Here is a 25,067-nt window from a genome sequence, read left to right as displayed (position 1 = left end):
TGCAAAAATGGCCCAGCAAAAGCTACAATAACAATGAAATGCTGAGATTGATATCATATTATCCTATTGCCAGTGACTGTCAATGCTTGCTCCTAAATAAGCCCTCATTGCTGGAAAAATACATGGCAAGGTCTGGAGTTGTAATTTCTTCCCTCAGCCAGAGGGCTCCTGTTCAACTCCTCAGTGAACAGACGACTTTGCCATGTGCACTGGATACAGAAACAGACCGTATCTTTAGCCTGAAGTCAGATCCCAACCCTATACCTGGCACAGTCAGCTGGTGTTCTAGCTGATGCTTTTCATTAGTCACTGTTTTCCAATGCCAATATAGGGACACCTGTACAGTGTTTTGGGAAGTGTTGATATGATTTCCTCTATTCACATACTGTATTTTGAATGTATCTGTTTTTTTTTCTTTTAATAACAGACTAGTTTCACATTTTACACAAATACTCAGTATCTAAAACTACTGCAGATAATTAAAATATGTGCCCCCTAGTGGTATTAAAATAGCACTATACCATTTAAAAAAGAGCATTATAAATAATTCAGTAAATTGTATGTATTCATAGCAACATACTTAACATATATATATATATAGCGTTATCAGTATATATAACCAGCTTGAGACATATATTATCGTGTGATAATATATCCTGACTTACATTATATATATATATATATATATATATATATATATATATATATATACACACATACACACACTATATAACGTGCTATCAAAAAAACTAAGGCTTTCCCCTTGTGTTCTCCACATAAAACAGGGTGCAGCTCTTCACAGCTATCAAGACATGTTAGCAATTTCTATCTTCTGATTTTTCTTTCAAGTGAAAAAACTCCTGTCTGTGTACATTACTATTTTCATGGCACAGAATCACTCTGTTTTATATTGCACAAAGGCTGTGGCTAATTACAGGAAGAGACAGGAACTGGCTTGCCTGGAGGCCTGCTCTGCCACCACTGTGAGTCAACTCCTCCAGAGTCAACAAGCAGGTAGCGGGTGAAATCAAATTCCATCTGACAAGGCAGTAGATCCCATCACCTAGAGTTAGGAAACAGACAAGCCGTTTGGTGGTCACCAGTAAAGACGGAGAAATTTCAAACAGATTGTTCCTGACAGAAATCATATCACAGAGGCTGCTTTCTGACAAGGTCCGCTTGAATGAAACTATGCACTTTATGCTTGCTATCTGCTTCTCACAGAGAGAGACAGTGTTTAAAAAACACATTGAGGTTGACAGCTCAGTGTAGAGTGGTTAGCGAGTGTCTAAATGCTTACTTTTCCCTTGGATCCGCAAACACGAAAAGCCAGACATTAGAACTCTCTTCAAATCCTGATGCTGTTGCTTGTGATGGGATTTGAAATCACAGGACAGAGTCAGTCAGTTTACAGTTTCAATGTGCCAGACATGATGGTCAATATTTTTATGACAGGTGGGGGGAACAGGGACGGGAGATGTAGGTGTGGGATCCATAAACACTTGCTTCATTGGCTGCTGAAAGCAAAATACGCTTTGATAAATCCTGTCTTAAAGGTTACCAAGCATTATTCTGCAAGGCATCAAATTAATGATCTGTAATTTGTAGGGTTTCAAGTTCCTTTTATCTTATCCCCATTTTACAAACATCATCAAAGCAAGCGAAAACCAAATAAACACCTGCATTAACGTAAAACAATGAACATGTTTTTGGACCTGACAGTAAACCTTATTCTAATTTTCTTTAGATGTGTCTTACCTGTCTCTGAGCTTGCTTTCAAGTTACCTTTAGATTCCCTACCTGCCCTGAACAGAATTCCCCATTTCTTTTGCAAATCATCTGCCAACGTGACCTTTCAACTCTGTTAGCCCCACCCACTCTCAATATAAATGTAGAGTAGGTGTGATCAACATAGTTGAAACTTCACATCACACTTTGAAGCTACTAGCTATTTAATTAATGTGTTTGCTGATGGCGTTTTAATTGATTTTAGATTAATTTACATTAGAGTAACCATGTCCATTTGAAACATAGTTAAGGGCCTTGATTAAGTTTTTCTGTTTTATATTAAAATCCCTATTTCAAAGACGTGCTTTGTTCTTCTAATGAAACATAATCAAGTACTTTTATTAACATGAAAGGGTTTCTTTAGAACAACTGTAGTTCTGTTTCCTTAACATATGTTTTTTTTTCATTTAAATTAATGGCTGTTAATACAGTAGTGTCTGGGTATAGGAACACCTCCTAAGAGAACACTTTGGCTAAGGGAACACTCGTGTGGTGAAATGGATTGTCCCATTGTAAATGCTCCGCCTAAAGGAACAGGAACTTTGCTTAAAAGAACACCTTTCTGGCATTGCTAGCGATTCGTTCACAGCTGATACAGTACTGTTTTGTAACCCGATAACTCATCATCAGTCAAACTTAAATTCAAATGGTTTGGTGTTTTCTGTTCTGGTGAGTTGCATCATCATTCTGTTAAACAATTTTGTGCATGTCTTGAATATTGCTCCTGTACAGGTATTCATATTTAATCTAGAGCTGCTGCTGCATTTTTAATGTGTGTAGGGGTGCTGTGTTAATTTAGTTTGACAGTTAGTTTTATTAACGTTAGTTTGTCTGTAACTTTATTATTATAGTTTATTAACATACACTTGCCTATTGCTTTGCTCTTATTCTATTAATGTCATATGTTGATGCACGTGCATCATGACAAGTAATATTTATTCATTTATTGATTCATATTGTGTCTGGTGGTCAACTCCATCTTAAAGAACACTTTGGCTAAGAGAACACTTCACTTTCTTCCCGGGGGATGTTCTCTTAGCCGGAGACGACTGTATTATGTTAAAAACGGTCAGCAGCACCAAAGTAAACACTGTAAGCTTTTCTCTTTGGAAGCTACTTGTTGCAGAGCTCTTTAATTTCACTGTGAACATCCTCAGATCAAAAATTCTGATAATAACTTTTGCTGTAAATAAAATATTATGATGCAAATCTAAAATAACACCACTTCCAAAAATATAAGATACACTGAATAAACCTTCAATCATAAACATGCAATTATGCTGGAATAAGTCAGAACAGATACTGATAATATGTTCAGTATAAAAAATAACTTATTTTTGTTTGGATCACAAACTAAAATTCTATTAGACTTCAAAATAATTAAAAAAAAAAAGATATCTTTGTAACTTGTTTACAAAATACATACCAATTCAAAATACCTGCCTTCAATAATAAATTAGGAATCCATATACTACCACCACTCTCCACTGTGCCTATAATTTGGCTTTACTATTTGTAGGTATGTGCTAGTTGTGTTATACATGGAATGTGCTATTTGTGTTATACATGGAATGTCCAGAAGGTGGCAGTGATGTATATACCTTTGATTAGTTCAATTTCATTTGGTTACTCGGTTCAGTGGTTAGAGCTGGATATTCCAAAAATTGAGCACACGCCCAGAAGGAAAGTGGTACAAAAGACAGCACTTGGAATATGCAGAAACAGAAATGAAAACGTTTATTGGGTGTTCAAAAATATTTTTCAATAAAAGCATTAGTTTCAGTTCAGGTGCAGTCGATGTGGGTCTTACAGGGGCGAGCTGTGATTTCATATCTTCTTCTGTAAATTCAATAAGAAAAATATCACTGCTATAGTAGATAGATACAGTAGGAAGATGTTCTCCAAGCTTGTATGAGAAAGATGATTTAATTTTATATCCTGTTTGTTCCAGTATAGCTGTCAAATGGTTGCAGAACCTCAAATTAATCAGTGACTTTAGAAATTCATATAAAAGCCAATTCGAATCTAGAAAGCATTGTTGGAGCCCTAATCCTGCTGTTTTATCAGTGTAAATTTGAAGACCACTTATATGTAGTTTTATTTCATAGCTGACAAATGCATTACAGTGCATGTTTTATTCATATTTATAATTTCAATGGGAAAGCAAAAACTGAATCTTGAGTGAGGTTTATTTAGTTATTAGTTGGGTTGAATTTGTGTCCCTTATTAACATGGCATCTCCAAAGCTGTAAAGATGACAGAGGAAAATGTGAATTTAAGGGTTTCGCAATTTTTGCTTAATAGTGTAAAATCATTCTCATTTGCAAGTTCAGGTTTGTACACTGTGGAAATCTTGTATTTATAAAACTGACATTCTGAGTAATTACCTTTAAGATGTATTTGTCGGCAGGTTAATAAAATCAAAACACACCTATTTATTAACATGTTGATTTCAAAACAAGAAAAGCTGCCCTTTCCTCACCTTTATAATTAAGTACCAATCAACGGCAATTAACTTCCACACTGAGTGTTTTAAAAGCTGATTGGAAGCAAATTTTCCTCTCATTCGTGGCGCTAACATTTTTAATGCTGTACTGTCGCACACCCATAAACAGACAGCGAAAACATGTTGCAAAACTAGCAAATGCAACCGATTTTTCATGTAAACCTATTTCCACTTAACTTTAGCAAAAAATCTATTATCTTTGTTCAATAAGCTTCATTTGTTACCTTTAGAGACAGAACCCTTAAGAAAGGGCATCACACAGTTGGGTGATGAAAATTAAATACTTTTCTCTCATATGCATTAGAAACGGGGCTATACCACTGTGACTGAAATGTGCATCAAATCTGTAACTGCTAAAACTATTAGTGTTGTAGTGGTGTTGGCTGAGAGGAGGGGGTGGCTGATAGACCTCTATTGCTTTGACAAACTTATGTATTTCCTTTTCCCCCCCCACTCAGTATGTGCCACTCATGCAATAAGCACAGGCCTCCAGCTGAGCTGCATTTGGAAATGCCACTGAGCATAGTGTCCTCGCTTCACTTCTCTTTGCTGAAGCAAGGTACCGTTGGGAATAGAGTGCGTGAGTGTGTCGCCAAGCCTGCCCCTCCCTTGCTTCCTCAACCTCTGCTGCTTCACGGCTGTTCAGCTGAGTGAAGACACCTCAAGGAGAAAATGGCTCCCACTGATCAAGTCATCGGATTTGGGGACATTTAACTTCTGTCAAAAATCTTGTAATTGATATTCTGAGAAGAGCTTGTAGTAACTGCGATTAAGTTGACATAAGTACACAGACTCATTTAAGAACTGAAGAAGCCATGACAGGGCTTTGCAGTATTAGAAATTATTAATATTTGGATGTATACATTTACTGATTGATTTGTATTTTATTGATAACTTTTCAATGTATTGTGTAGTTCAATCAGTTTTAAATTAAATAAGAAATGCAGTAATATAAAAGCTCCTACAAACTGTGTTTACTCTGACTTCCAACCACTTTCGGATAAGCTTTAAGAGCTTTTCCACCTGCAGCTGACCCTGAGCTTGAACTGGAAATATAAAAATAGCTCTATTTTAATTATATATATATATATATATATATATATATATATATATATATATATATATATATACACACACATACACACACACACACACACAGTATATATATGCTGAAAGTAGGTATAACAGTGTGCAAAAATCAACTTTTTCAATTTCAACTTCTGCCTTTGCTTTATAAAGAATATATAAGAAATAGATGTATATCCGCACAAATATATGTCTTATATTCTTTATCAAGCAAAGGCAAAAGTTGAAATACAATCTTAAAACTGAACTATCAACACTCATCAAGTAGTTTATAATAATCAAGTCATCAACAAAAACAACAACTATGAATAATAAACAGATAATTAAAATATCCAGTATTTAATTAAATACATTTTAACAATGCCAGAAAATCTGATAAAAGAAGTCTTGTGTGGTCAATGAAGCAAAGAGCACTTCAGTGTACAATGTTTAATTGTCTGTCACTAAAGAATACATCTGTAATCTGGATTGTCCCTTTGCCAAAAGCAGACTGACTGTTAACATGTTGGTGTTTTAAAACAACTGAATGGTGTGTTTAAGGGTTGTCTGATGCAATAAAGGTCTGGAAAATGTGTTAAAATCCCAACTCAACTTGTGGCACTGCAACTTTCAATCTAATGTGCTGACACACAACGAGAGCTGGAAATACTAAGTAATTATGGAATTGTATGATATGAAACAGGTCATCTTTCAAGTCATACAACGCTGTTGAAAAAATTTCATCCACATCATGCAGCAAAAAAGTTTACATTTCTAGCAATTTAACTTAAATATAAATTTTACAATTTAATTTATGTGCATATATTAGAACTTCACTGATTTTCTTGCATTTCCTTGTCTTTGTTCGGAACTTGATAGAAGAAGTTTTAATTACGCGGGAAAGGACACAAGGAGTCTGCTTTTTAAAAAACAGTTTGTAGCATATTGTCATTTGTCACAGAATAAGCTATATACAGTATTATTCCTGGCATGTACAGCCCTGTTGTATAGGGTATTTGGATGGGTCCTTTACCACTGAATGAAGGCTATGGTCCCATACGAATACAATCTGGCTTTTCTCCACAGCCACTGGTTACCCAGTTGGGATACGTGCTGTACAAGGTAATGGAGCATAGAACTGGCCCGGTGGCTCAACAGAGTACTGCGCAGAGGTGACTCTCTCTGCATGCAGAGACTGTGAATTCACGTCTCAGCACCAGTTGGACTGGGAGCTGAACTAATCTAGCAATGCATTGGTTTTCTGGACCTTGACTGTGCCAGACAGATGGGCTGTTCTTCTCAGGCAGGAGGCGAGTGCTTGCATTTCAGGGGAATTCCACTGACAAACTGGAACCAGGACCAATGCTTCCACTGCCAATTGCACAGCCCTGTTCTGATCTCAAAATGGTAAGCAGGAGTAGGATTAGCCAGCCACACGTCTCATTAAAGAGAACAGCAGAGTTGACTGTACAAGTAAAGCATGACGAACCGCCTTATTGGTTAATCAGCACATAAAGTAAACAAAACCTGTTACTCCACACATGGTGGTAGCATTTATTTATTTACATTCTACTGCAACAAGCATTTACCACTAAGAAAGTATAGACTTTTTTTATATACTTTTTGTCCAGCAATGCCATTTGGGTGCTGAGAAAATGTTGAAGACTTATACTCTCGGTATATGAAATACAAGAGGAGCATTTGAGGAGCTATTAAATAATGAACAATGCAGCCACGTCTAACAAGTCTTTTTAAATCATTTAAACACCATTACTATGTAGAAAATGAGATTTAAGAAGTGACATGTCAGGCTTTGCTATTACATACTTCATTGGGTAGAATGCACTTTAGGGGACAAGAATGAGAAGTGTGTGTTTCTATGTAGATCAAGGGCAGGAACCAAGCACATTTTAGAAACGTTGTTTTTAATGTTTCTATTCCAATTAAAATACTCTAAGCAACACTGGAATGTTTTTTACATTTACAACTGTAGGTGTTTATTACTGAAGCTTTCTTGTCAACCAAAAATGAATGCAAACAAGCAGCGATGCAGGTTTAAACTTAATAAGCAACCTTGTAGATGAAATACGCACAAACAGACACTTTTGCTTAAACCTGTTTTAGACATATTATATTGTTGCAGGTAAATAGCCCCTTATGCAAAACACATTTTTGGAAAACCGTAATACAAATACCTTTAAAAATGTTGTTGGAAGGATTAGAAATTATAAATAATTCTACTTAAGTATTGATTTTAACAAAATACACAAGGGGATATTGTAGATCTTCAAGAAAACAGAACATAATATACAGACATTTTGTTGTGGGTCCAGTTTATTAGTTTCACTAACAGTGAATATGAAACTACAACCAGCTTTATATTTCTTTCCAAAATTCGCCACTCCACAGCATCAAGATCTGGGGGAAACATTGACCCCTATCTCAGGGTGACCTCCACTTTTAGAAGACAAGTTTTATACAGCAGAAGACAAAGGGAGTTACAGGTTTTGTTCTTCTCCGAAGTTTGATAGATTGTCTGCTGCATCAATTTAAAAGGAGGCATAACATTTTCAAATGGTATTTCTTCATTTGTTTAAAAAAAAAAATTAATAAATGCCAAGAACATAATTTGAACGAATGCCAGCTCTGTCAGTGACAGCTGCTCCCCTGAACACAGGGAGCATTGGAGGAGTGTGTCGGGCAGCAATCCCCTTAGCGGTCTATAAAGTTACTAGTGGGAAAACAAAGGCCTTCCCATGCAACTAACACATGTGCCCATAGCTAAACTGTCAGAAGCAGTTAAGATGATGGCTACTCCCAGTTCATTATTTCCTTCTCACAGGTCACTGGGTGACAAGATGGGTCAGCATGCTTCATTGGCTGTGACAGTGCTATCGTTATATTATAGAAAAGGTGTGCCACTATTCGATAAACTTGTATCAACAAATCTATTCTTTACACTTTTGAGTGATTTGGGTTTGGTGGGTCTTATTGCTTACCTTGAGGTTTAAGTTAGAGAGGTCCACAATGGGTAACAGTTTTGTCTTGCAATAATCAAAGTGTTATTGTTCATTCTTTAAACAGATTACTCCCAATGCATATTGTTCCCACCAGTCTGTCAAATGAGGGATCGCAATAGTAAAACTAGCTCTGGAGTTAAAACAGGACATTTGTTAAGTTGTAACAATGTCAAGTATTATAGAAAAGGTTATGTCTTCCACTATATTCTACTCAGGTACTTGCATTATATATTTTTTTATTAAATAATTATACATGTTTTATTAAAAAAAACATATATATTATATATATAGTACCACCATCTATAATCAACTGCCCTGTCTTACAGTATATTCCATGTTGGTATTTCAATATATAATTTATTGATACTGTTTTTGATAAATATTTAAACTTCAAAATGGGCTTGATTAAATAATTGGCAATGTCACACCACAAATCACAAAACAACTAAAAAAAAAAAAAAACACATTTTATATTATTTATTTCTTAGCAGACACCCTTATCCAGGGTGACTTACAGTCACAAACAAAAATACATTTCAAGAATCACAGTACAAGTATTAATACAATTAAGAGCAAGATAAAATGCAATGACTTTCCAGAAGATTGAATGATAACTAGAGCATATGAACATGAGCCACAAGAGCTGATAAAACATAATTCAATTGGCTTCTGTTACAAATTGGACATAGAGCATTTGTCATTTTTAAACAGCAAACCATTGCTCTGTGGAAGTACTTTGATTAAGTTACACAGCCATTAAACAAAACTATTCATCTTTTGTGCGTACACATCTGCAACTGGCATGCAAGGTTACAAATGTGTTACTTGTTGATCTTTGATTTTGTATGGGGTTTAAATGAAACGTGAAGTGACCAATGTTAAATTGCATTAAGATGCAAAAGCTATGAAAAGGCACAAAAACATAAATAACATAACCCAACTTTAATTGTATCACACAAATGCAGATGCAAAAGGGTAAAAATTTAAGAAAACAAAAGCACTGAAGAAATACCATTATTATTATTATTATTATTATTATTATTAGTAGTAGTAGTAGCAATTTCAAAAGAAATGGATTGGGTCATATTTATCACTGGTTGTTTGGTCTGTTTTTCCAACAGAGATATCAAAATAATAATCTACAATCAATGGCAAATTTGACAAAATAATGAGTACGGTAAAACTTCTGCCTTAACCCCTATTGTGGATAACTTTAAAATTGTGTGTACTGTGTGTGTGTACTATGTTCATTAACACCATCAACTATATTTCTTACAGTAAAGAGTTTAAAAAAAATAAAATAACACAAAACCACCATCTCATTATTTTCTTTCTATTTGTTTTATTTTGCTAAAAAAAAAAAAAAAAAAAAAAAAAAAATCGGTGCCTGTGTGAGCTTGAGGGATTGAGATATTTCAAAAATATCTGGGAAAGCAATCTTACATGAAACTGAAGGAAAACATCTAATGTCATTGAACAATAATCATCAGTTCTGTCAGTGGCCTACTTTTGAGCTGAGGCCTTGGGGTGTTTGTCTTCTAGTTTCCTCACCAGTGCCACTGTCAGCTGGATGCTCTCCCTTAGGGCTCCTGGTGGCATTGACTGGGCGTCTATGGGTCTTGGAACTTGTTTTTGATTGGTGTCACTGACATTGTATCCTGAATCCTAAGGAAAGAAGCAAAACACTTAATTATTCTGCAATATATATATATATATATATATATATATATATATATATATAATCAATTCATATTTAAACCGTTGTTAAAACCAAGAGAAAATGTTGGCCACGCGGCGCACAAGGAAAATGTATAAATATTTCACAGTACAATAATGCAATATTGTTATTAATTATGCTACCAGTATATCATTAATTTTTTTAAAATAAAGAATTACATTTCTGTTCCCAGAAGAATGCACAAGGCTTAGGAAAACTATAGGAAAATAAAGATTCAGAAAAGTAAAAAATTGCTTCAATACCAACTGTGGAAATGTTTGAGTACTAAAGTTAACTGCCCTTGTAAATTGGGTACTAAAACCAACCCTTCATAGTGGTTTCTGTTGTGGCTAAATTACTAAAACTGAGCAAAGATTGCAAGCTGTTTGAGAAAATACTCAAGAAATTAAGACATGGCAAAATAAATACAATTAAATTATAAAACAAACAAAAAATAAAACAAGGATAGTGTAATAGCAGGGAACAAATATGTAGCTTGTTACCTTAGTCGTCTATTTAATTAAATTTCTATCAAATATGAATTTGTCAATAAAACATAAGTACACTAGATTTATAGTTGCGATTTGACAGTTTACAAAACTGAAATGGGATTCTTCATTCCAGGGAAATGATAAACTTAATGGATTTCAACAATTACAAAACAACTAACAGCACTCAACATCCACTATTAATTAAAAATAACATCAAAACTGAGCCAGTTAAGCACTTCTGCCTTCATATTGGGGCCCTATACTAACCTAATTTGATTATTACCTTACCAGTCCTTGTCCTCAGGTGCTATCGCTTAACATCTTAATTTGAAAAAGATTATATATTGCAGAGTTGCTCGCATCAGCACCCTGAGTACGATAATATAGCTTGGTGCAGTGCTGCAAGTGTGTTGTGAGGGTCCTTGGTTTTCAAAGAAACACACAGCACGAATAAAGGAGTTTAAAATACTAAACAACAAATGGGTTAAGTTGCTGATCCCTGTGAAATATGTCTTTGAAAGAGTTCTCTGTGCCCATCCCTCTGGCTCTGTAGACTAACCTCTGTCTCCTGATGTTCTGAAGACCAGGCCCCATGGTGATTGTGCTTCTCTGTCTGGGTCACCTCCTCTCTTACATTTAGCTCCTCCAGGTAGGTCAGGACAAACTCGGAGTAGGCCTGTAGGAAAGGACAAAGGCCAGCTTGCTGGAGACACGTCAGGAATCATGGGAGAGAAACAGGACTACTGCAACACTGTATCGAGTGTGTTCATGTATTTTATATTCTGTACAATATGTTGGGAATTTTTTTTTTTTTTAAACTTTGTGTGTGTAGCAGGGGCTTAGGTCTGTTAAATATTTAACAAATAATCTATGGTAGCCATCTACACCACTGAAGGCACCACCTTCAGATTAGTTTAAAAAAGGTTTGGGTTCTTTTGTTTGGCACTGCAATGAATTTAGGCAAGAGAAACACAAGGCAAGTTTAACAATTTATTTTTTCAAGGGGAGAATATAAATAACACAATATTATTTTCAAGGGGAGAAGGCAAATAACATACAATAAAATGTTACAAATCCAATGGGGTCTTTTTCTTTGATTTCATTTGTAGGCCATGAAGCACCCTACAAAGCAAGCTAGCAACTATAAGAGTAAACTAGCCACTATCCAATCCCACTTACTATTTCAGGCACCTCAATTGCACTATGCTTTTAGCCTATAAGAGATTATCCAAATTTATGGCCAATTTTGAATACAGATTTTGACTTGCAGTACCTTAAACACCCACTACAGGCAGGGGTGCTAGACAGCACTTAAATTAGCCGGCCAGTGATATTTCAATAAAATGGATCTCCCCCAGTCCCCCACTAAAACACAATTAAAGTTACAACACAGAAATAAAAGATACAATAGTTAAAACAAAAAAGTTGGTCAAGTAAGATAATTAAAACAAATAAAAGGCTGCTAACTACGTGTTTAGTTTAGACCTGTCTGCACACTTATCAAAGTCCAGTTCAATCTTTTTCCTCTTTCTTTCACCACATTCCCTTCAGTTAGTCTTTCAACTGCAGGGCTTAGATTCTAATCATCAGGAACAGGAACCTTCAAGCACAACATGCAGTATCAGGCAAAGCAGCTTGTGTTTAAAAGAGACAGAAATCATACAATAATTAAAACAAACCCCATACAAAACACACACTAACCTTCAAGCACAACACACAGTATCAAGCAAAGCAGCTTGATACTGATTCTAAACAGCTGGCTTTTGAATCTACCGGGGGTGAAGGTTGGGGGACGGGCCACTTGCTTTTCAACCAATTGTAAGATCTTACAAATCATTCAATTGAACCTTGTTGAGCTCTATAATATGCTGCTTATGTGCTATCAAATTAAGAAAATCGTGCAAGACAAACTAATGTGTGCAAAAAGTAAATAGTTATAATAATTGGTGATAATAAATAAGTGCAAAAATAAAGTGATAAATCAAAAACGCACAATAAATATAAATACCGTGTTACATAGCAGACACAATTCTGTTAATTAACTGACGTTAAAGATTGATGCCACTATTCAAAATGAACTGTGGTGTTCCCATAGCATTTCCTAGTATACAGATCGGGTACGTTGTACAGATATTAACCAAAAATGTCACTGTCCCAATAGAAAAACAACATACAGTATTTAATTCCACTCAATTCAGTATCTTTTCAACAGTTGCAATTTCAATACTTGTACTTAAATCAATGAAGTTCTATTACACAGTATTGATGAAAATTGACCATGTATTGTCATTTTTGAACTTCTTATGTTTTTCACTACAAACCCTTGAAAATATCTGTCCATCTTTTCCAAAGCGCCACTGCTGATATGGTCTGCCTCTGACCCTGGATATAAATAAATAAATAAATAAATAAAATACAATAAATAAAAATAAAAAACTTAACCCAGTGCTGCAACATGTGATTTTTTCAAAACTGGAAACACTATTCAGACCAGACAGTGCTCCATGACAGTATGAAGAAATGACGGAAAAATGTAAGCTGTTATATGTAAAGCAGAGTAGTAAAGAAATGCAAAGAACATAAATACCTTTTCTGTATGCTTAGCTTATATGCTTCTAAAGATCCATCCTCATTTGTTAATGGTATTGGCTACCCACCAACTGCCAGGCAGAGCTGTGGCAGAGCCCTGCTCAGGATAACCCCAGCCTGCAATACCAGAGAGAAAAAGAAGTTTGAATAAGTGAAAAGAAGCAGAAAAGAAAACAAGATGTCACAAATGGTGAGGTCATTATGCCTGAGTAACCCTGGGACATTAACAATCGCAGAAAGTGAAACACTCCACTCAACTTCTCAGTCAATGAGCCCAGTACAGAATCAGTGATCTTCTGTATAACAAGAGTGGGATCTTACAGTTCAGTGCAGCACAGAACAGACCCTCGCCAACCTACATTTGTAAATTTTTTTGTGTACATTTCACAGAGCAACGATTCAGGGTCTATAATGTGTCACTTGCCATATTGTTGTTTTCTTCTAGACATGTACACAGGAGAAAGTAAACTGACCAGCAGGGAATGGATGCAAACCTCACACCACAAAAGCACATTCATTTCTTTATCGTTCATTTTAGTTAAAAAGTGAGCATTTTGTCAAAAAAGCTGCTTGTATATTGAACCAATAAGGGTGCTATGAGTGTAAGAGGAGATGATAGTGTGGATAAAATCTGAGAGGCAGCTTTTTATGCTTGTGATAGTCTCCATGCACACTATGGATTCTCCAGTTATCTTTATTTTGGGAGATCAAGAAAATGACTCCACAAATTTAAAGACTGAATTGATTTTACTGATAAGATTTTTTTCACACTATTTACAGTTACTGTTTGCCTCAGACAAACCTTTCCCAAGTAACAGCCTTCCATAGCTCAGTCAATGATTTAAACAGAAAGCACAGCATATAGAACAAGACAATAGTCTGTGTAGATTCATCAATACTGAGTGACTTCACTATATCCCTTTTGCTGAGGATATCACTATATCCCTGTTCCTGGGGATATGCTTCTTTGGGGTGTATTGAGTGAACAATTTACTGAAGCAAAAGTTAAATTAAAAAGGCTAGCACACAACATTTATAATACGATAATGCATGTGAATTAATCATAATATTAATGAACAGGCACTGGTTTTTAAGCGTTACCAAACTCCACACAAAGAAAAGGAATAACCGCCCTCTCGTAACATTTTATCATGACCATATAATATAACTATAATTTAATAATGTCAAATAATCAAGGCCATAACCCCAGCTGACAATGTGGTTTGAAAACTCAGGCCAATGTGTCCTACAGTGTACGTTTTTGAAAAGCTTCGCACACCTTAAGATGTTATATGGTAGTAAGTGTTCCTTTTATGTCAAATCAAATCATGAATCTTTATTCGTGAATATGTACTGTATACCGACAAACCACATTATATAAAAAAAATAATGGGGCATCTAAAAATTACTTAGGTTTTCTGATATTATGTGTAGTGACGGCTGTGAACATAATTAAATACAATGCAAAAACCAGTGTAGGTGAAACATTAACATTTTCCACTTAAGCACAAATCATGCACCATTGGTAACAAATGCACCACAAATGAGAAACAATGGAGCTCATACTAATATAACTGTGATTAAATCTTTCCATATGAAAAACTGTGAAACACATCAATTAGGAGTAAAAAAAAAAAACTAAATCAGTGCAGAAAACTGGAAATTCCCATAAGCATGAGCAAGAAGAAATGAAATTCCACCACACATGCTGTGGTCAGGCTCATGTGAAGACTCTGGGGCCTTGTGCTGTGTGTGTTTGATTAATCACTGGAATAAGAAGTGCTGAACTGGAAGTTACCTAGAAACAAAACAACAGCAACAAACATCAACTAATAAAGACAAACAGCCCAAATGATCCTTGCTCTGAAAACATGTTATACAAATTTCCAATTCCGCATATTATCCAAAGAGTATGACAAATATATTAAAAAGATCATTCAGTGAGAAATATCACAGAGAATGCAGTAAATTGTATGAATCAATGAACTGCTCTCCCATGTGGACTCAGCAGTCTTACAGAATAATCCCCCTTGTGACATAATGAACTGCTATTGAACTGCTATTGTAACATAATGAACTGCTATTAAAGAACTGAAGATGCTATTGCCACTGGAGATGGTCAGACACAATATTAACTTCTGCTATTTTTTGTCACACACGCCGCAGAGATTGCATTGCTTACCACTACCCTATTGAAATTAGACAGTCTACTAATTTAGACAGTTTATAGAAGGCTGTTTATAGAGATTAGGGCTTTAGAATTCACCATGCTCCTGTTCAGACAGCACACAGCCCAATCCCCACTGTATTTTCCACATTACAAATGCTCTAATTATTCATTCTAATAACCCCATCAGCGATTGACCCTCAATTACAATACCTTGGTGACCATCCACAAGTGAGCTGAAGGCCAAGTTGTTGCCACTGCTGCATTCATCTGGTTTTGATTGTCTTTTTTTCTGGAGGCTTTTCTGCTCCTGTTTTCCATAGTGGCACTGGCATATAAAACCATATGAAGATCTTCCGACATACATAGGGAAACAAATATACAACTTATAAGAACAGCAAATAGAACAAGAACATGCTCTTTGACCAGGCGCAGGAAATTTGTATTTGACTTATCATTGCTCCATGTGTTTTTTTCACGTTTGCTTATACTGTAGTGCTGTCACATGCAGAACAATTAGCTATACTTAAAATTTCAATACCCCACCAGCAAGATTACAGACCAGCAGCCTGAAAAATAAGCAGAAATGCCATGAATCTACTGAGTGTTTTTTTAAATATGTATTTTTTTAAAGCACTATAAAGCACAAGCTAGCTGTCTTTGGCAAACCTAAAATGGTTTCAGGCATTACAGATAGCAATTATGTAAGTTCTAAGGTTTGGTCATTGATTGATCCTGCTTCTTAACGGTCGCACCGTGCCAACTGGATAGGCCACAGAAAGAGGTGTTTTAAGCCAATTATGTGTTGATTATGTCTTTGGAAAGTATCTACAGTACAGGCTTCCTTTCAAAGAAGATATGATTCAGTTTGAAAATGATAACGATGTAAAACTAGAAAGTACAAATTAGACTCAACAGTAAACAGCTCAAATGACAGCTAAGATATACAGTAGTACACACACCCAGTATGAAAGCTGGATCCTCGTAGATCCTGGAGTTTCCACAACAATCATACAATAATTATTATTATTTTAATATTATTTTTCAAATCGCAAGGCACATTGCAGTTAATTATACATCTTACGCACTCTGTAATTATTTTATTTTTTGCTTTATTATAATTATGATGACTGCTATGTCAAGGATTAAAATGGTTAACAAATGAGTAAAACGGTGAGTTAATTAATCTTAAATTATGTTCATACCAATTTTCTGATGGTATGAAACTCTGTAAACTATATATATATATATATATATATATATATATATATATATATTTTAGCTCAAAGAGCCAGCTGCCCATTATAATAATATATAATGCATATATACAGCAATAGTAAAACATTCACCTTAAGCTGTAGTGAGAGTCCAAATCCACTTCGTCCTGTTGATGTTGACTCCCCTGCTGTCTATAATTGTAGTTCTCTGGGAATCCTATGAAAGCCTCCCACCTACAGAATGAGAAGACACAAGGGGGCTATTCAATTGATCTCAACATGGGCAAATCTAATAGAGAAGACTTGTTTGGGTATTCTTGGATTGGTAATTTCTTAACAGCACAAAAAACATTTGCATGACTTGACTCCAAATGTCGCAGACTCATCAAGAATGAAAGGAAAGACAGTAGGAAGACTGAACGAAAGCTGATAATCTGCAGGTTATCTGCAGAGCTTGGTGGAGAGATGCATTCAAAGGTCAGTGATGCAGAAATCCAGCACTATCACACGATGATGATCAGGAAAGCTTACCATTTTCACTTTTCAAGTGTCAAAACTTTATACAAAATGCTTTTCCCAGTGGAGGGACTAAATGATTCTGAGAATTCTGCTAACAGGAGAAAAAAAATCCTGATCTCTAAATTAAGGAATGTATAATATCATACTTTAATACAACATTACCCGCCACAAGTACAATTTTTTTGGTACACTGGTACATGGATCGCTGTGGCTCTAGAATACTCCAATCTAATAACAGTTGGTAGTTCTAATCTAATAAATTGGTAGTTCAGCATCAGGGTCCAGAAGAGTTTTAACAACTGCTGTTACCCTGTCAAATGGCAGACTCAGAACAGGGTTATAGGGTGACCTGTGGGTAAAGCAAATGCGAATTAGCACGAGGGAAAATTGCAATTAAGAATACTGCCTCCTATCCAAATAGATAAATAAATACATTGAGACAGTAAACATGCTCCTCTAATTAGGTTGTATAATCCTATCTCTGAGCAATAGCCTCTTAAACCCACTCACACAGTAGTTTAAAATATGTAATGGCTGCTAGTAAATGGAATAGCATGAAGTAAATGGAGTGATATATTCAATCTTTTATTTCAACTGAAACAATGCTGTTTCTATAAAGAGTGCTATTATTATTATTATTATTATTATTATTATTATTATTATTATTACTATTCAGTGCTGTAGATATTAACCAAACAGTACATACAAACGTGAACTAGTTGTAGGTATTTTACAAAGTCTTCATTTCTTTAACTTGACATCTTTTTAAGAGTTAACAGATGTTTTAAATTATGTTACAATACATAAACACAATACATAGAAACTAATATTAAAAATAATACTTCAGCAAAATGACAACCGTATTCATTTGCACAATGTATATGTTTTAAAAAGCTTTCAAGGCTACAATTAATGAACATAGATGTGAATGTGAACCTTCAGATGTACTCAGAAACCGCCTTTTTCTTTTTATTGCAGTTGTCTTGACAAACAAATTATTGAGAAAAAAAAACCGCAACCAGTACAGATCAATATCTGTATTTAATTGGAAGCACATGATCTACACAACCTTAACTTCTGCACTGTAAAACCTTAACTAATCTTCATTTTATATTCCAGGCATTCTTCTCTTGTCACGGCTATCTTTGCCTTTGATCAAACTCATGAATTGTGCTGAATTGTGATGTGGTCTTTTGATGTGGATCACTGTCCACTAAGAGCTAGGTTTAACCTGCTGAACTGAGGCCACAGCATACTTGCTTAACCATCAGTTCACAATGACTTTTACAGGGATTAGGCAGCACCATGGTGTAAAGCCTTGTGTTTCGTTTCTGTACAGCGAAGCTTATATCCAGATTGAGCTGTAAGTGGTCAGCAGTGCATTCTGGGCCGCATCACAAAGCCACCATTCCATCTGGCACCATTTTGGAGGGCTCTGGATTGAATAAACATGGAGACTAGTCACTAGACTCCCCTCTCAGCCCCTGCAGAGAATGATCCGCCCAGGTCAGAGCTGAGCAGCACCAACAAAAGCAGTGTGGGAAAGTCAGACAATGCTCTTATCAGTTCTGTACTTGGTCTGCATTGCCCTTACTGTCAGCAACACACAAACAATTTCCTAAGAACTTCTAGCAGAAGAACAAGTTAAGGTATTTAGCTTGGATTCCTGTTCTGATTGTTTTAATTTTACTCGGAATGTATTATTATTATTATTATTATTATTATTATTATTATTATTATTATTATTATTCAACATGTATGATACCTATTTCCATGGAGTACATACTGCACATCTCATAATCTATCAGCCCCTAAAAAGACATACTGTACTGGACACATTTCACTGCATTGTTGCCTATTTTCTTAATTGTAATAATGCATTTAACATATAAGCTAATGAACTGTTATGGCATATTAGCTCAATCAATTCATTCCAGTCTAGGAGTCAGTCTTTATAAATGGTAGATGAAAAGAAACTATTGTCATTGACAACATTTAAATCTACGGCATGGACTTGAATTAAAGGAAACCGACCATTAAAATGATGTATAGCTTTATATTTTCTGTCACTGGTTAGTGTACTCTGTGTAACAACAGTCACAAAAGTAGGACCCAGTACTAGATCTGTGGTTCATACTTTTCAATTACTGTTCACTTTGCCTTAAGTATAAAAAAAGGACGACATAAATGAGATGGAATCACAGTAGCGGGTCAGGGCGGCCCACAACAATGACAGTGTGATGGGCTTCAGCCCCCTGTGGTGCTTCCATCTGCCATCATTAAGGTGGCTATTCAGACATGAAAAAATCCTGCTTGCTGTGCTGACAGGCAGGCATCAGGAACGATGAGAAGACATTACAAGAGAAAGGCAGAGATGTCAACGACTGCCTCAAACGAGACCTCCTGAACATTTCCAGCGATGTAATAAAAACAGTTGCTGTGTCGTACTTGGGGGCAATGTTAGGATTATGCTAGGCTCTTCATTAGCGTGTCGAAAGCTGTGAGCGAGGAGAGTCGCAGAGATATCAAATACAATCCTTACCGGTAGTCTTCTCAATATGACACCCAAACCTTTAGCTCATTTTGACGGGAAAGTGAGTTGCATAGTCCTTGTCCTTGAAATTAGGACCAGAAGGGTTATACATTTGGGAAGACTGCAGTCTCTGACCAACCATTTGCAGTAACTGGAATAAAGACAGCAAATTATAAAAAAAGAAAAGAAAAGAAAAGAAAAAATAAAAGAAATAATAGAAACTGTCTCCATTCTTTGAAAGAACTGTACAGTGACACATAATAATTGAATTACAAATGGATGTAACAGAAGTGTGAAATGACTGAGCTGTTTATCTTGGTGTATAGGGACAAAATGAGCACAGGCTTTTAACCAGCAGGGGGTGCAACAGGATTATTATTGGGCTTTGACCTCTTATTCTGAGACAGAATGCTAATGAGTCAGATGCACAGTATGCTTCTTCCAGACAGTGACTAACACTTCCAGTCCATGACTCGAACAGTGATTTGTCATATTTCTTTTTTTTTAAATAAATATTCAGATTTTTTTTCTTAAATGTTTTTTTTGGCAACAATTTTCATTTATATCTGTTATCTGTAATGTAGTGCACATCCCAAATATCTAAATCAAAATATAAAAAGGATGCAATATGAAATTGAATAGAATAGTAACCGTCCGTCATTAAAATGTCGAGTGCTCTCAATACCTAGGAATTACTTAAATTCAACATACCTGTAATGATCTCTTGCATCCCTTATATTTGTCATTAGTTCAAGGTTTTTATACCTAAATATTGACCAAATATCAGTACAGATTGTTAAGATTATTTTAACTGTACTGTGTGTGTGATGAATGTATGTTGTTCCTCCCTGTGGGAATTTTCCTGGAAACTTAATGTGTAAATAAATTAAATAAAATCTGTTTGTAAATTAAAGATATGCATATGTTCTGGCATGTATATGTTCATGGCTAGCATTTCCTGTAATATACTTCACTTAAGATAATCTATTCTCATACTTACTCTATCCATCATAAGTTTGACATCCTTTCCGCAACCCTTTAACTTCCTGTTGATGTAAACAACGGTCTCCTCAGTGTCCTGCCCATTTTCATATACCTGGAATCCAACAAACATGGGATGAAAGCATACTAGGGATGTACAAAGGACATTTTTGCATTGCCCACAGTGTCACATGGTGGCCAAATATTGTAACTGCAATACGGATCCTAAAGGAAATGTCCAATTTTTTTTTTTTTTTTTTTGCTTAATGCCTTTGGTTTAACAACATGTTAAGAGAGAACTTAATAGAACATGCACATTTTTTTAACTTTGAAAACAATGCAGTCTATTCAATTTAATTGTATAATAACACTTCAAAGTCAAAAGAAAGCATACTACTGTACAAATTCTATGATCCATCTCATTGCGAGCGAGTCTACTACTATAGTATGTGATTGCAGTTCAAAACATTGAGATAGTGCCAACAAGGTCCTGTCATGCTGTCAAATTAATCTAGCAAACCAATAAAATAATACATTCATGTACTGTATGTTAAGGTACATTAGTACTAATGTGCCGTTTTTGTGGGTGTCACTAGTTTTAGTTCCTTTAAAAGAAAAAAAAGCAGTTATTTTACAGCACAGATTAAAGGAATTTTCAAGCAGGAGTTTGTACAATATGTATTGATCATTATCTGATTATTTTCCAATACTAATTGCAGTCTTGCAGTAACATTTTATTCAGATTTCTAGGGTCACGCTGTATTTAGTTCAATTACTGACCTTGTCTAAAGGCTTACTGCAGAGTTAGAAGAGCAGGCATTGTGTTTGCAAGCTTGTGTCAGATCACCCTTTTGATGCAGGTGCAGGGAAATAGCATGTAGAGGAATTTTCACTCATATAAGCTTTTATGCCTCAGAACAAGAGACAATTCACTACCGAGAGGTGTTTCTGACTTATAGAATGTGTATCGGAGTGGAGGTGGAATACATTTATTTATTAAAGCAGGACAAGTTAAAACTGCCTTCTCCCTCAGATTAAACTGGTAAGTAAACTGGGAATTACCCGTAGCTTTATTTTGTTCTACTTTTGCTATCTGAACTGATACTATTTATGGTAAAATGAGGGATAATTTAAGCTTTCGGAAACTCACAGAACAGCTCCTACTTATAACCCACATGTGTCACATGCTGAAGGGCATTTTCTTCCCATGGATTCTGTGATGTCATATAAAATGACGCATGTGCCCTATTAAGACTGTGCGTTGTATTTTACTTTTCCTTATTTTTTTTACATATACAGTTTTTTTATACAATATACAGTATGAATAACATTTTTCAGATTTTTTTGGTTAGCTGGGCAGTGGTTGTAATCAATGCATGTTATTACAAAAGAGGCGAAAGGAAAGGGAGTAAATTCTGTAAATTCACACAATGATTCACATTTGGAGTTATTGCCTCATATAGCTATTCACATAAGTACTATTATTAATGGCATTGCTGTCTCCCCTTAACTTGGTTGACTGTGTCTGTGCAAATGTCTATAGTCAGGGCATTGACTTCAACATTCATAAGACAAGCTGAACCATTTCATTTACATTCAAGTTCCAAACACCTGAGGTTTCCTGGGATTACATTAGCTGTAGGCCAAAAAAAAAAAAAGAGACAATAATATTCGCCCTCCCTTATCTACTCTTGCAACTCAATAAAAATGTTTAGCATATGTTGTCCATTTAGTCTTCAAGAGAGTGCTACATTATGTGAAGACGCAGATGTGACAGAGCTAACTCTGTAATATAAGTACAGCAAATACTCCACCAAGAGCCACTAATTGAGAGGTAACAAACAAATGAAGTGTTATGTGGGAAGACAAACTCCCTGGGTGCATGAGTGTCAGTGGCAGTAAGGTTCAATGGTTACATTTAAACCATGTGTCCACTGGGATAGTGCTGTTGCTCCGACAAGCCTTTCTTTCCCCGCTGGCTGCCCAGCTGGCAATTCCCAGGGCACCTTCAAGGATGTCAGGGACAGGAAAAACCTGCCTCATTACAACAGGCACTACAGGGAGCTGACATTTTAGACAAATCCAGGCCTTAAATCAGATTAGCAGCACGGTATTTCTCTGTCACTAGTGACACAAGGGAAACGTCACCTTTCCCTTGTAATAGTCATTCATGATTATTACTGTTTATGAGCCCTGAAATGACACACAGAATTTCTAAAATGTGTTCCTGGCAGCTTTAGTTACAGAAGGAAAAATCCCATGTTGTTTTTAGATAATATCACAAATTCAAATCATCAAAACATTCAAGAAGCTCTGATATGGGCCTATATATATATATATATATATATATATATATATATATATATATATATATATATATATATATATATACTGTATATATATATATATATATATATGAAAGGTTCAGTGATAATCGTATTTGTTTTATTCACGTGCAATACTTTTTAAGTAGACCCGCAGGCGCCCTATCGGCCACAGGAGTCGCTGGTGCGCGGTGAACCGAGGATTACCCTGACGACCTGAACCCTCCCCACCCCAGCGGTGCTCGGCCAATTGTGTGCCGCCCTCTGGGAACTCCTGGCCATGATTGCTGATGGCAGAACCTGGAGTCGAACCTGCGAAATCCAGGCTATAGTGCGCATCATGCACTCCACGCGGAGCGCCTTTACTGGATGCGCGTCACTAGGAAGTCCCCATCAGTCTTTTCAACAGGTTTTCACCTTCTCCTGGGGGCAACAGAAACAAAACAAATGTACTTCTTCAGTGTTATACAAACACAGCAGTTGATGAACTAAGATTGCCTGTCAAAAACAATAATAGGACAACACCATTGTGACACCAGACACCAGACACACAGACAATAGGCAGTGAAACTTGTTCTAACAGTGTGTAAATCAGAAGAAAAACATCACCGCTGCTTTTCAAGCTCTTGATGACACACTGACAGGATAAGAGTGGCACTCACTTTTAGCTGCAGGCCCTGTGGATCTCTGCTCCTTGTTGAAAGCTGTTTAATGTGCTGGTACACATAGCCGGCGCACTGATCCTCCTCAGCCTGTAATTGCAGAGCGAGTTTGGAGAGCTGACCCTTGTGCTTTTTGATGGCAGCTCGCAATTCATCAATCAGCTGGTTCACCTGAAGGGGTTAAATGATAAGGGGCAATAACAGAGAGATAATTACTGCTGTCACACCTATTAGTCTTTTACGGGCATAAAACAACTTGGGACCAACAGGATGCTTGCTGAGAATGAATTATTGCTGTCAGTGTGTCCAGCAAAATGTTCAGATTGAGACAAGTGTTATTTCAGCGCCGCCTTGAGCCTTACTCTGTTTGACTCTCTGCATTTCTTAGAGACAATAAGTTAATTTCAGCTAGATATGTTGTTGTCCGTTATTTGACACCGGCAAGTAAGTGGAATTGAAAAAGTCCCTTTGAATCAAAGAGAATGTGTACAACCTAAAAAGAAAGCAACAGCAAAATGTGACATGGGTGGAGGACAAAGCTTCTAAAATGGTTCTGTATGTTCGATTTTTTTTCTTTTAGACGCAATACATTCTTCCTATTCTTCATTAGGCAATGATGAAGAGGGAATGTCTAAATGCCTTGTATGGTAAAAATTGCAGATACAGTGTATGCTTTTTTGTGTGTTTATGGTTGTATGGCTTCTGTTTAAAGGCTGAATATAGGCTGTTTTGAACTCCCAAAATGTCTGTGGTTTAACATATTAAAAAGACAAATTAATTAGTAACTTACTGTTATCTATTTTAGACCTGGGGGGAAATCCATTGTAGCTCTTTTGATAATGTATTAACTACTTTTAATATGTATTTTAAAAATAAATAATACTCTCAACAGTTTTGAATTTCTCAAATGTATTTATCAAAATCTTAAATGAATACTATATACCGTAAAAGGACAATTAAAATATACAGTCCACACAAATGTCTTTATTCCATATGTACTACTGTACATTGGACTTAAAATGAATTACATACCTCTTCTTTGTTGTTATACAGCTCTTCCATTGTCATTGAGAGTATTTCCTTCTTTGTGACTATCTCAGTGTTATTATCAAGGGCATAATCCAACTAATAAAAGAAGAAAAAAGTGCATTATAAAAGGAGTTATAAACAGTAACATACTGTTAATAAATGCCTATAAAACAAGTTACTACATATGTTAGAAAAAAAATCCTTTCTAAATACTTTGTAACATTTTTCTACTAATAGTGTGTGTATAAACCATGTTTATAAATGCTTATTAACACGTCCTATAAAACCCTACCTGTGTGTGATGTATATACGTCACCTGTGGCAGTTAAATATGTTTTTTGTTTTTTTGTAAGACCAATACCTTTTATTTTACCACTTTTATATAACTAACTGTTAGTACCATACATAGGCAAACATGTGAAACATGTCATGGAAGCCTTCATAAGTGCTGACAAGGAG

At 35.7% G+C, this 25,067-nt stretch overlaps 1 long non-coding RNA gene across 5 annotated transcripts in view; it reads right to left on the bottom strand.

Annotated features, from left to right (window-relative positions):
- Positions 1-8,841: 8,841 nt before the first annotated feature.
- The window catches only part of LOC117432009 (uncharacterized), a 57,647-nt gene continuing 41,421 nt past the window's right edge, over positions 8,842-25,067 (bottom strand). For 3 of the 5 annotated variants that reach the window (XR_009309041.1, XR_009309043.1, XR_009309045.1), the window contains 10 exons: positions 24,612-24,704; positions 23,580-23,750; positions 23,230-23,340; positions 20,613-20,708; positions 16,693-19,763; positions 15,557-15,696; positions 13,175-13,293; positions 12,909-12,969; positions 11,147-11,263; positions 8,842-10,044 (listed from right to left, as the gene is read on the bottom strand). This is a non-coding gene — a long non-coding RNA (uncharacterized LOC117432009). The remainder of the gene's footprint in view (positions 10,045-11,146; positions 11,264-12,908; positions 12,970-13,174; positions 13,294-15,556; positions 15,697-16,692; positions 19,764-20,612; positions 20,709-23,229; positions 23,341-23,579; positions 23,751-24,611; positions 24,705-25,067) is intronic. The other 2 variants (XR_009309044.1, XR_009309042.1) reach the window with 2 other exon arrangements.

This window comes from Acipenser ruthenus, chromosome 27, assembly GCF_902713425.1.
Source record: "Acipenser ruthenus chromosome 27, fAciRut3.2 maternal haplotype, whole genome shotgun sequence".
Classification (NCBI taxonomy): domain Eukaryota; kingdom Metazoa; phylum Chordata; class Actinopteri; order Acipenseriformes; family Acipenseridae; genus Acipenser; species Acipenser ruthenus.
The sequence above is the reverse complement of the archived record's forward strand: the minus strand, read 5'-3'. Positions and strand labels throughout refer to the sequence as shown.